The sequence below is a fragment of the Salvelinus alpinus genome, chromosome 11 (genome assembly GCF_045679555.1).
Source record: "Salvelinus alpinus chromosome 11, SLU_Salpinus.1, whole genome shotgun sequence".
Lineage (NCBI taxonomy): Eukaryota > Metazoa > Chordata > Actinopteri > Salmoniformes > Salmonidae > Salvelinus > Salvelinus alpinus.
The window spans coordinates 52,548,910-52,563,028 of NC_092096.1; the positions used below are offsets into that span (position 1 = coordinate 52,548,910).

At 44.2% G+C, this 14,119-nt stretch overlaps 1 protein-coding gene and 1 long non-coding RNA gene across 2 annotated transcripts in view; one reads left to right on the plus strand and one right to left on the minus strand.

The window, feature by feature from the left end:
- The window catches only part of LOC139534900 (SLAM family member 8-like), a 116,766-nt gene that overhangs the window by 39,954 nt on the left and 62,693 nt on the right, over positions 1 to 14,119 (plus strand). The gene's annotated exons all lie outside the window — the stretch shown is intronic.
- On the minus strand, positions 4,141 to 5,216 carry LOC139534920 (uncharacterized). Its single transcript, XR_011667034.1, has 3 exons — positions 5,113 to 5,216; positions 4,952 to 5,029; positions 4,141 to 4,822 (listed from the first exon to the last, which is right to left on the minus strand). It is a non-coding gene; the product is annotated as an uncharacterized lncRNA (long non-coding RNA).

The window sequence follows — 14,119 nt, forward strand, 5'->3', positions numbered from 1 at the left end:
CTTATATTTGTGGTGTGGTTTTCATATCAGCCAATTTGGGCATCTAACCTCAATAAATAAAAGATGGATAGATAGATAGTGTAGGCCTCCCCTCAAACCGTTGCTAAGTTGTCAGGTGGCAAGCCTAGACAACTAACCTTAGTTGTATGTACCTTGTAGTGTGTAGAGTTTGAGACACTGTGTGAAGAAACAAGGTAAACATCTGGGGTTTCTTATCGCCCCCTTCAGGACAGACGTGTAACTACTCCACATTCTTGTCGAACACAATATAGAAACTAAGATGTGATTGGTCACATAGCAACAACATAACCACTCGGTCTACTGGGTCTGTCCCCTTATTCCTTCCTCTCTCTATGTCATCATATTAGTTTATATTATATGCTTCTCAGGCTCATGCTACAACCTGATTAAAAGCTGTAGTGACCAACAACTCCATTTCTCTGCAGTCAGAAAACACATTGTAACCAAACAACGTCATCATCAGTTGCCACATTTATTGTGCATATATGACATACTTCATATTCTATGAATGAAAATTTTTCTTGTCCAATAAAGGAAATTGTTAGCTAACAATATTCAAAATCCAGAGAAATACATTAATCATCATCGCAGAGTTGCACATAAAGTGTACTCCATTCTAAGTCTCTTGCAAGTCTTCCGGACCCCTACAGTTCCTGTGGCTGTGACACGAATGGGGCTTTGACAGAATTAGAAAGGTACAGATGCTAAAAGATAAACAGAAAAAATAGCATCTCATGTCATGTTCATCTCTACACAACTTCCTCTTACTGTAAAAGTAAAAAATGGACACATCAACACTGTGGTCTTTCTGTGGGTGGAAGAGAGAACTGTAGTATATATCAGAGAAAGAAACTTAGTGGATAAAACATAGTTGTACAAAAAGTGAAGTCAATATTGCATTTATCTTACCTGGTCATGTTGACATGTTCAGTACAATCTTTAATGTCACTAGGAGAGGTGTCAAAGGTTTGACGTCATGGCATGTTTATCATTTGGTTTATGTTGTAGCTATTTGGAGGTCAACTGCATGTAGATGTTCTTGAGTTACAGTCTGTCAACTGTTCAAAGTAATAACCCAGGAAAGTAGTGATCACAGTGGTAGATCGAATGTAAAAGAGATAAATTAATAAGTGAACTACAGAAAATGGATGCTGCAAGAACAATGTCATTCTTCTCTCTGACAAGGACATAAATCCCTGACAAGGACACTTTTCATGTGTACTCATCAGCCCAACAACTAGGTTTTCACAGGTTTTTGCATATGATTACAACCATTTCTCTATTTGACTCTCTCTGATCAGCATCACACAGCGCCTTCCTTCACAAACCCACACTGCTAAAGAGGAAGAGAGCAAACCATGGCCCCTCATCTATGACAAACAGGTGACCTAATGTGAAGTTCCTCAGCCTTGTAATTTCATACACTGTGCACTAGAAAAAGTTAAACTTAACCAATTGCTTAATTTGCATTATTATGCAAGTTGAGTGGACTTAAAAATGACAAGAATTTGAGCCAATGTGTGAGTTTTTAAATCAACAAACTCTGCTTGAAGTCAGTTGTATTTGAACAAGCTAGTTGAGTAAAATGCAAAAATTAATGATTGCTCAAAACAACTCAAAAAGACACCAATCATCATTATCATTATTCCAGCATGATCTCTTCACAGGTTGATTTTCAGAATGGTTTGTTTCAATACCTGTGTATTTGCATGTACAATGACTGGTTGAGTAATCTTATGCTACACAAACATAGATAACATACATTTTTCTAAACTAATCCTATCTGTTACTAGTTGGACTTATTTCACACATTACTGTTATGCAGTAGCGTGCCGTGGGCCTGGCGCCTGGGCCTTCAGTGAGGTCCTACACAGTCCCACCCGAATTAATCCACCTGTTATTACCATCATTTAGATGCCATGGCTCTAGACACTATACATTTAGACAGAAACGCAGTATAACCAGGCGTTGCGTCACCTTGAAATTGACATTTTTTTCAGAGAATTGCAGGGGAAGAGTACAATACAGTACAGTTCAACTAATAGGCAAGAACATAGTCGAGTGCAACAGAGTTATATTAATATTCTTCTTCTATCCATTTCTGGTCCACAAACTTTGAGCTTTAAGTCCCCCAAAAAATAAATACAGTGTGTTCACTAAACAGCGCATTGTCGCACCCAAAGCAGTTTCACCGTGATGATAAAGACACATAACTATTCACTGAAAATAAAAGAAAACAAATAATTTGCAACATAGGCTATTTGCCATTTTATTTTGTTAATATATAGGCTATTTAATATTAACGAAATAAAATGCGAAACATACATACACATTTAATAAAAAATAACATGCATTGTATGCCTACACACCAAAGACTGATTATTAGACAGTTGCGTGCGCTTAGGGGATCGTGAGAAAAATGCTGCAAGGCCATTGAGGTTGGCAAAGAAGACCTTGCATTCTTTAAGCTTTGAGGCTCCTTGAGTCAGTACTAAATTTAGTCGATGTGCATAGCAGTGAATGAATAAGGCCATCGGTGCCCTCTCCTTAACTTTAGCCTGCACCCCATTGAGTCCAGATGCCATGACTGCTGCGCCATCAAAACACTGTGCCACAACTTTATCCAGACTACATTCATTTTCCTCCAAGAAACGGAAAATAAGAGCGGCAATGTCATCAGCTCGCTTGCCGCTTGTCACATCTTCAAACCGGATAAATCGCTCCTTGACTCCCGTGTCCGTCACATAACGCAGGACGAGTGAGAGCTGTAGCTCCACTCTGGTGTCCCCAAACGTTTTCAAAAGCACCATTGCTTGTAAGTGCCCAGCCGTACTTTGGTGTCTCGTTGCTGCCTTGGTTAGACAACTCAAGTTTGCAAAGCCAGTGTGGCTCCAAACACCAAATCGATCACTTGCAAATAATAGGCATTCCCAGCAGTACAGTTTGCAGTGCTTCTCGGAGCCTGTGAGCCATTGACAGCGCTCATAGTTGAAACTTTGAAAGTGGCGAACGAACGAACCCCTTTCCCGCCTGTGACAGGCTTTGTGGCGTCGGGCGACCTCTCCTTACAATGTCTAACTTTTCTTGAAAAGTTCGTCTTGAGAATGGCGTTATAATTATATCCTCGACCAAATCGATATCTTCTTCTCCTTCCGCCATTGTGGGTTCAAAAGACAGTAGAACGCGAATTAATTCGTTTATCAAATTTAGTTTCCTAGATCTGCATAGACCTGCCCATAGGACCTGCCTCTCAATATTGGTAATCCAATCAAAAGACGTGGACGCCCTACGCCTGCTAGCTGGCTCCTGTGTAACACTGGAGCCAGCCAGCAGGCGTACAATAGCCAACTCTAAAGCTGATTGGTTGACACAAAATTTTAATTTCCATTCACTTTAAGCTACAAGCGCCCGCACTGTTGATTCTGAAGGCCTGAGGGCAGATTTTAGACCCCTGGCAACACATGATGGCTGAATATGATTGGATAAAAGATCTAACGTAAAGACCAGCCCTCCAAATCTCAACCTGGGGCTGGAAGCAGTGCAACCAAGAGGAAAGCTATGAAATGAAGAGTATAACTCTTACTCTGGGGAATAATTTAATACATATTTGTGGGAAAATATATTTTAAAAAAAATTATATTCTGATGATGTTTAGGCCAGCAGAGAAGGCCTTGCAGGCCCTGACGGCCCACCACTGCTGTTATGGCTGTTCCAGTTTATATGATTTAGGTAGTCTCAATAATCAATCTTCTCTACCCCAACAGTCATTCTGAATGCAGGTTGCATGTGACTGAAATGTTAAATAGTTGGATATCCTAACTTTGACTGGATTCCAATAGAAATGACACATCCCTTTGCAAGCCGGCATAATTTGACTAAACCAGGAGTTTCAGACCAGTGTGTTAGGGTGTAACTTGGCCCTCAGCGGCTTTATGATATATGTAATGTGTTGTCATAATGAGTTTAATTTTAAAGATAACATATCCACTTAGACATTCACTTGGTGAAGGCTACAGTACTGAAAACCATTCAATACAACAATCATGCCTCTGTCGCTAACAAGTACAGTTGTGAGTGTTAATTACAATTCACTCTAAAAGCAAGGCAAAACTCAACGTATGCAAAAAGGTAGAAACATTTTTTATTCTGTGAACGGAACATTTTGGGGAATTAATTGAATTCCATCTGGTTATTGGGACAGACATGAATGCCATTTTGGACATGCGGACAAATCAAATAAGAACAACTACAATCCACATGTAACAAAGACTCTCCATCATATACTCTCTGATTACAACCTCATCGATACCTGGCGAGCACATAATCCTAATGCAAAAGAGTCCACTTTCTATTCACAGGCATAAATCAACCTCACTAATCAATGTCACACTATTATCTACAACTATTTTCTTTCATCTAGAAACTAGAAATTCGACATATGAGCTTGTCTGATCACAACACCTATAACTGCCTATGACACATTTCAGAATCTAATTGTAACTAGGCCCTCAAAGAAAGGCATAAGGCCTGATGATACACTATATATATGATAATTAATAAAGGGAGAAGAGTACAATCATCAAATTGTAAGCAAATTGTGTAGATCGTGATGAAATTAAGCAGTAACATCTAGGCCTATCTACAGAATGTACACGTGTAAGATGCAGAGGATGCAGAGGGTTCTATATCTATGCAAGGCACAGCCTATGACCACATCCTGTTCAGCTCACAGTACTTTCTGGTAGGGACAAGGGGGGCCTTCTGGGCGTCCACATGCGATCTTGTCATACAGAGTCTGCGGCTACATGTGACAGACAGTCAAGAAGAAACTGTTTCAGCATCAAGAAAGGTATAGACTATTCTCAAAGTTGACTACATAGTCTTCCATTCAATCACAGACATGTTACCATTATGACCATTTATATCTTACCTTGTTCAATCTTGGGATAACCAGATCACTGACAGTTTCATAGATGGATATTGTGTTTACCTGACTGTTTGATCTTGTCTGGAATCAAAATACAGCCCATTACAATACAGTACATACAGCTTCACACACTCAGATACATAATAACGGCAATGCAAACTTACATCTCTACTTCTTGTGTTGATCATAACATCAGCATATATTGTGTTGTCAGTTAGATCTTCTGTGTTTTATAAGAACAAAATATCAACCAATCAGATACATTTCATACAGGATATCAACAAACATTCCCAGGAATTAATGAGGGGTCTCACTCTTTTTCAAATTTATAGCAAATCCCCCCCAAAATCATATCAGCTGAAGAATACTTCTAGAACCAACAGAAATGTCAATTTAAATATAGTGGAGGCCCCTAAGCTGTACATACCCGTGATACTTTGACCCCTGCAGTAGCACACTGCCACAGCTACAATAAGAATCAGCACCACAGCACCTCCCACTGATACTCCGATATAGATGGTATACCACGCCAGTCCTGTCACATATTGTTCAACACACATGATTAGACTATACAATATGATAAACACTAAATGGCTCTGTATCATATACATCCAATGTAATCACATGCATTACATATTATATTTGACAACATAAGCTTATAAGCACACTGAAAAGTGTATGGAAGGGATTATTATGATATCTAGGTACCTGGGGTGGTTGTGTCATTTCTACACTTTACTGTCTCAAAGGCAGCTTTCCAACTGACCAGGTTGGAGGCGTTGCACTTTACACTGATGTTTCTCTCTGCTGGTGAGAGAGAGAAGTAAATCTGCTGGGCGTCCCCGTAGATCTCATTGTCTCTCTCCCAGGTGTAGGTGAGGTTGGGGTAGCAGGACACGTTGCACACCAGCCGTACCATACAGGAGTGATTGGCCAAGAGCTTGATGTTTTTCTGGATCACCACCTTGGATATAGGCTCTGACCAACCAGGAGAGAGATAGAGACTCATAATGAGTCTTCTAAATTAATCCTACCATAGCCATACAACCAGAAGAAAGACGACTGAGGATTAAACTTGAAAATGTGATTGAAATGTAACAAAGCATGGTGAGTAAGGTCAGTGTAAAACCCCAAATTCAGTGTTATAGTGTAAAGACCATCAGCTGTGGTCATGTATAAAAATAAGAATGATATCAAAATAGGATGCAAAAAGATGAAAACAGCATACCGTGGACTTTCAGAGTGATGGTCGTACTGTTAATCTGACCTTTGTCCCCATCGCCTGTAAGTAGAAAATCCCCTGAGTCTTGCAGTGTCAGTTCTCTGACTGTTAAACTGATGTTTTTGGTGTTCATCTTTAGTCTCCCCTCAAACTGGGATCCAGGTGAATATACAACTTCTGAGTTGAATTCTGCAATAACCTTTTCCATATACTTCCACTCCAAGGATTGGAAATGTTCCCTCTCTAAGCCTGCCAGCAGCTCCACAGAGTCCCCCACTCTCTTGTTGATGATCAGAGGAACACCCACACCTGAAAACACACAAATACACGTTATTCTGACATCAATCAATGGTTGGACACTATGTTACAATGATCTTATTACTGTGTAATTATTCATGTAAGTAAGATGTAGCAAGTACTGTAATTACTCATTGTTACACTGTAATACTTGTTACAGTGTGCCTACATTTAATAATTACACAATAATACACTGCAATGCAAAGTCCTACCTAATCAATAATAGATAATAATGGATTAGATTTACGTAGCTCATTTCCAGGTTTCATTTATACTGTACATGACACTTTACATATTTTAACTTTATATCTTTATGTATCTGAGTGTGTGGGTCCTATTTTACTTCATTAAAGTCCACTCCTCCCCCACATTCAGTAGAACAGGATGAGATGACAGGAAAAGAGAAGTGGGGGTGGATCTGATAACCCCTCCTCAGCTCAAAAAAAAAATGTCAGTCATGAATTAAGACTAAATACAGTTACAGTTCATTGAAGAATTTAAGACATAACTGCAGTTATCCTAGTCCTGCAATGTATCATATTATGTAATAGAAACAATAATTTGATACAGTCCCATATGACCTTAAATGTAATGAATGACAGCCTTTAGGCACAGGGTCATAAGATCTAAACCAGGCCAGAACTTGTCCGTGTAGACCAATTTGGGTCTCCTGCAGAATCAATACATCATGTTATGTTCCTGAATATAGGTATTATGTAGGTGTTATCAAACAGTAATAAAGCAAATGTTTCGAGATATCCAACCAATCACTGATGACTAGGCATTCTTACAGGCAACACACACCATGTAAAAACCAACAAGGAAGTTAGAGAAAGCTGATGGTTTTCCTTACTTTATCATGCAAGCAAGCACATGCAATAGATCCTGTTTGGGGATGATTCTACCCTCTTGGTTTCACATTAGAATAAGGAGACCATTGAAAAGACCCTAAGCAGCCAACTGACTAAAGTCAGTCAGTGGTTATCCATTTAGGCAAGACAGAATGTATCCTGTTTGGTTCCAAACACAAAGTGAAAAACTCTCCAACTTCTCGGTCAAGTTTAATGACGTAGCGGTGAAGGAAAAATGCTCTGTTACATTCATTGGGATGTGAACTGGGACCAACACATGACATGCGAACTTGTGGCTCTGAAGGCCATTGGGAATGTTCACTCCAGGACCAGGTTCCTGGCAAAGGTAGCCAAGTTCCTGGATAGAGAGACAATGAGGACCCTGGCAACATCTCTGATACAGGGCCACTATGACTATGCTTGTATCTCATGATTCAGTGGCATAACAAAAAATCTGAAGGACAAACTTCCAACGGCCCAAAACAAACTAAAGTGCCAGTTTCCAGTTGATCTGGTGGTGGTGCAGATTAAACTGTTGATGGTTTTTAAAGTGATACATGACCTTTCCCCCAGTTACCTGTCTGGTTATTTTAATTTCATTGGAGACTCTCATAGCATCACACCAGAGCCAGTGTTGCCAATAAGAGACCGCTGCTCTATTTACATTTATATTTAAGTCATTTAGCAGACGCTCTTATCCAGAGCGACTTACAAATTGGTGCATTCACCTTATGATATCCAGTGGAACAACCACTTTACAATAGTGCATCTAACTCTTAAGGGGGGGGGGGGTTAGAAGGATTACTTTATCCTATCCTAGGTATTCCTTAAAGAGGTGTGGTTTCAGGTGTCTCCGGAAGGTGGTGATTGACTCCGCTGACCTGGCGTCGTGAGGGAGTTTGTTCCACCATTGGGGTGCCAGAGCAGCGAACAGTTTTGACTGGGCTGAGCGGGAACTGTACTTCCTCAGAGGTAGGGAGGCGAGCAGGCCAGAGGTGGATGAACGCAGTGCCCTTGTTTGGGTGTAGGGCCTGATCAGAGCCTGAAGGTACGGAGGTGCCGTTCCCCTCACAGCTCCGTAGGCAAGCACCATGGTCTTGTAGCGGATGCGAGCTTCAACTGGAAGCCAGTGGAGAGAGCGGAGGAGCGGGGTGACGTGAGAGAACTTGGGAAGGTTGAACACCAGACGGGCTGCGGCGTTCTGGATGAGTTGTAGGGGTTTAATGGCACAGGCAGGGAGCCCAGCCAACAGCGAGTTGCAGTAATCCAGACGGGAGATGACAAGTGCCTGGATTAGGACCTGCGCCGCTTCCTGTGTGAGGCAGGGTCGTACTCTGCGAATGTTGTAGAGCATGAACCTACAGGAACGGGTCACCGCCTTGATGTTAGTTGAGAACGACAGGGTGTTGTCCAGGATCACGCCAAGGTTCTTAGCACTCTGGGAGGAGGACACAATGGAGTTGTCAACCGTGATGGCGAGATCATGGAACGGGCAGTCCTTCCCCGGGAGGAAGAGCAGCTCCGTCTTGCCGAGGTTCAGCTTGAGGTGGTGATCCGTCATCCACACTGATATGTCTGCCAGACATGCAGAGATGCGATTCGCCACCTGGTTATCAGAAGGGGGAAAGGAGAAGATTAATTGTGTGTCGTCTGCATAGCAATGATAGGAGAGACCATGTGAGGATATGACAGAGCCAAGTGACTTGGTGTATAGCGAGAATAGGAGAGGGCCTAGAACAGAGCCCTGGGGGACACCAGTGGTGAGAGCACGTGGTGCGGAGACAGATTCTCGCCACGCCACCTGGTAGGAGCGACCTGTCAGGTAGGACGCAATCCAAGCGTGGGCCGCGCCGGAGATGCCCAGCTCGGAGAGGGTGGAGAGGAGGATCTGATGGTTCACAGTATCAAAGGCAGCCGATAGGTCTAGAAGGATGAGAGCAGAGGAGAGAGAGTTAGCTTTAGCAGTGCGGAGCGCCTCCGTGACACAGAGAAGAGCAGTCTCAGTTGAGTGACTAGTCTTGAAACCTGACTGATTTGGATCAAGAAGGTCATTCTGAGAGAGATAGCAGGAGAGCTGGCCAAGGACGGCACGTTCAAGAGTTTTGGAGAGAAAAGAAAGAAGGGATACTGGTCTGTAGTTGTTGACATCGGAGGGATCGAGTGTAGGTTTTTTCAGAAGGGGTGCAACTCTCGCTCTCTTGAAGACGGAAGGTACGTAGCCAGCGGTCAAGGATGAGTTGATGAGCGAGGTGAGGTAAGGGAGAAGGTCTCCGGAAATGGTCTGGAGAAGAGAGGAGGGGATAGGGTCAAGCTGGCAGGTTGTTGGGCGGCCGGCCGTCACAAGACGCGAGATTTCATCTGGAGAGAGAGGGGAGAAAGAGGTCAAAGCACAGGGTAGGGCAGTGTGAGCAGAACCAGCGGTGTCGTTTGACTTAGCAAACGAGGATCGGATGTCGTCGACCTTCTTTTCAAAATGGTTGACGAAGTCATCCGCAGAGAGGGAGGAGGGGGGAGGAGGGGGAGGAGGATTCAGGAGGGAGGAGAAGGTTGGAATTTAGAGTGGTAGAAAGTGGCTTTAGCAGCAGAGACAGAAGAGGAGAATGTAGAGAGGAGGGAGTGAAAGGATGCCAGGTCCGCAGGGAGGCGAGTTTTCCTCCATTTCCGCTCGGCTGCCCGGAGCCCTGTTCTGTGAGCTCGCAATGAGTCGTCGAGCCACGGAGCAGGAGGGGAGGACCGAGCCGGCCTGGAGGATAGGGGACATAGAGAGTCAAAGGATGCAGAAAGGGAGGAGAGGAGGGTTGAGGAGGCAGAATCAGGAGATAGGTTGGAGAAGGTTTGAGCAGAGGGAAGAGATGATAGGATGGAAGAGGAGAGAGTAGCGGGGGAGAGAGAGCGAAGGTTGGGACGGCGCGATACCATCCGAGTAGGGGCAGTGTGGGAAGTGTTGGATGAGAGCGAGAGGGAAAAGGATACAAGGTAGTGGTCGGAGACTTGGAGGGGAGTTGCAATGAGATTAGTGGAAGAACAGCATCTAGTAAAGATGAGGTCAAGCGTATTGCCTGCCTTGTGAGTAGGAGGGGAAGGTGAGAGGGTGAGGTCAAAAGAGGAGAGGAGTGATAAGAAGGAGGCAGAGAGGAATGAGTCAAAGGTAGACGTGGGGAGGTTAAAGTCACCCAGAACTGTGAGAGGTGAGCCATCCTCAGGAAAGGAACTTATCAGGGCATCAAGCTCATTGATGAACTCTTCAAGGGAACCTGGAGGGCGATAAATGATAAGGATGTTAAGCTTGAAAGGGCTGGTAACTGTGACAGCATGGAATTCAAAGGAGGTGATAGACAGATGGGTCAGGGGAGAAAGAGAGAATGTCCACTTGGGAGAGATGAGGATCCCAGTGCCACCACCCCGCTGACCAGAAGCTCTCGGGGTGTGCGAGAACACGTGGGCAGACGAGGAGAGAGCAGTAGGAGTAGCAGTGTTATCAGTGGTAATCCATGTTTCCGTCAGTGCCAAGAAGTCGAGGGACTGGAGGGAAGCATAGGCTGAGATGAACTCTGCCTTGTTGGCCGCAGATCGGCAGTTCCAGATGCTGCCGGAGACCTGGAACTCCACGTGGGTCGTGCGCGCTGGGACCACCAAATTAGAGTAGCAGCTGCCACGCGGTGTGAAGCGTTTGTATGGTCTGTGCAGAGAGGAGAGAAGAGGGATAGACAGACACATAGTTGACAGGCTACAGAAGAGGCTACGCTAATGCAAAGGAGATTGGAATGACAAGTGGACTACACGTCTCGAATGTTCAGAAAGTTAAGCTTACGTTGCAAAAAATCTTATTGACTAAAATGATATAGTACTGCTGGCTGGTGAAATAGGCTAGCTAGCAGTGGCTGCGTTGTTGACTTTGTTTGAAAGTGTAGCTGGCTAGGTAACCTCTAACTGGCTAGGTAACCTCGACAATTACTCTAGACTACACAATTATCTTGGATACAAGGACAGCAAAGACAACTATGTAGCTAGCTAACACTACGCTAATCAAGTCGTTCCGTTGTAATGTAATCGTTTCTACAGTGCTACTATTCAGTAGGAGTTGGCTAGCTAGCAGTGTTAGCTAGCAGTGTTGACTAGGTAGGAGAACGGCAGCGCGGCGGACGAAAATAGCTGGCTAGCTAACCGATAATTACTCTAAACTACACAATTATCTTAGATACAAAGACAGCAAAGACAACTATGTAGCTAGCTAACACTACACTAATCAAGTCGTTCCGTTGTAATGTAATAGTTTATACAGTGCTGCTATTCGGTGGCTAGCTGGCTAGCTGGCTAGCTGGCTAGCTAGCAGTGTTGACTACGTTACGTTAGAAGGACGAAAATAGCTGGCTAGCGAACCTCAATAATTACTCTAAACGACACAATTATCTTTGATACAAAGATGGCTATGTAGCTAGCTAAGATCAAACAAATCAAACCGTTGTACTGTAATGAAATGAAATGAAATGTAATACTACCTGTGGAGCGAAGCGGAATGCGACTACTCGCTCCAACCGGAAGTGCTTCTCTATGCTCTATAGGAGCATGGCTGGAAAAAGCTCTTTCCTAAACACTGGTGCAGAGGAATGGAATGGTGTACCAAACCATATAACATCTGTCAATACACTAGGGAGTTTAAATAACTTCCGGCGCCGACAGAGATGGCCGCCTCGCTTCGCGTTCCTAGGTAACTATGCAGTATTTTGTTTTTTTATGTGTTATTTCTTACATTGGTACCCCAGGTAATCTTAGGTTTCATTACATACAGTCGGGAGGAACTACTGAATATAAGAGCAACGTCAACTTACCATCATTACAACCAGGAATATGACTCTCTCGAAGCGGATCCTGTGTTTTGCCTTCCACCCAGTACAATGGATCTGATCCCAGCCGGCGACCCTAAACAACGACGCCGTAAAAGGGGCAAACGAAGCGGTCTTCTGGTCAGGCTTCGGAGACGGCCACATCGCGCTCCACTCCCTAGCATACTACTCGCCAATGTTCAGTCTCTTGACAACAAGGTTGATGAAATCCGAGCACGGGTAACATTCCAGAGAGACATCAGAGACTGTAACGTTCTTTGCTTCATGGAAACATGGCTCACTCGAGAGACGCTAACGGAGTCGGTGCAGCCAGCTGGTTTCTTCACGCATCGCACCGACAGAAACAAACATCTTTCTGGTAAGAAGAGGGGCGGGGGTGTATGCCTTATGATTAACGAGACGTGGTGTGATCATAACAACATGCAGGAACTCTAGTCATTCTGTTCACCTGATTTAGAATTCCTCACAATCAAATGTCAACCGCATTATCTACCAAGGGAATTCTCTTCGATTATAATCACAGCCGTATATATTACCTCCCAAGCAGACACATCGATGGCCCTGAACGAACTTTATCTGACTCTATGTAAACTGGAAACCACACACCCTGAGGCTGCATTCATCGTAGCTGGAGATTTTAACAAGGCTAATCTGAAAACAAAACTCCCTAAATTCTACCAGCATATCGATTGCGCATCCAGGGCTGGTAAAACCTTGGATCATTGTTATACTAACTTCCGCGACGCATATAAGGCCCTCCCCCGCCCTCCTTTTGGAAAAGCTGACCACGACTCCATTTTAATGCTTCCAGCCTACAAACAGAAACTAAAACAGCAAGCTCCCGCGCTCAGGTCTGTTCAACGCTGGTCCGACCAATCTGATTCCACGCTTCAAGACTGCTTCGATCACGTGGATTGGGATATGTTCCGCATTGCGTCCAACAACAACAACATTGACGAATACGCTGATTTGGTGAGCGAGTTCATTAGAAAGTGCATTGACGATGTCGTACCCACAGCAACGATTAAAACATTCTCAAACCAGAAACCGTGGATTGATGGCAGCATTCGCGTGAAACTGAAAGAGCGAACCACTGCTTTTAACCAGGGCAAGGTGACCGGAAATATGACCGAATACAAACAGTGTAGCTATTCCCTCCGCAAGGCAATCAAACAAGCTAAGTGCCAGTATAGAGACAAAGTAGAGTCGCAATTCAACAGCTCAGACACAAGAGGTATGTGGCAGGGTCTACAGTCAATCACGGATTACAAAAAGAAAACCAGGATGTCTTGCTCCCAGACAGACTAAGTAACTTTTTTGCTCGCTTTGAGGACAATACAGTGCCCCTGACACGGCCCGCTACCAAAACCTGCGGGCTCTCCTTCACTGCAGCCGAGGTGAGTAAAACATTTAAACGTGTTAACCCTCGCAAGGCTGCAGGCCCAGACGGCATTCCCAGCCGCGTCCTCAGAGCATGCGCAGACCAGCTGGCTGGTGTGTTTAAGGACATATTCAATCAATCCTTATCCCAGTCTGCTGTTCAAACATGCTTCAAGAGGGCCACCATTGTTCCTGTTCCCAAGAAAGCTAAGGTAACTGAGCTAAACGACTACCGCCCCGTAGCACTCACTTCCGTCATCATGAAGTGCTTTGAGAGACTAGTCAAGGACCATATCACCTCCACCCTACCTGACACCCTAGACCCACTCCAATTTGCTTACCGACCCAATAGGTCCACAGACGACGCAATCGCAACCACACTGCACACTGTCCTAACCCATCTGGACAAGAGGAACACCTATGTGAGAATGCTGTTCATCGACTACAGCTCAGCATTTAACACCATAGTACCCTCCAAACTCGTCATCAAGCTCGAGACCCTGGGTCTCGACCCCGCCCTGTGCAACTGGGTCCTAGACTTCCTGACGGGCCGCCCTCAGGTGGTGAGGGTAGGTAA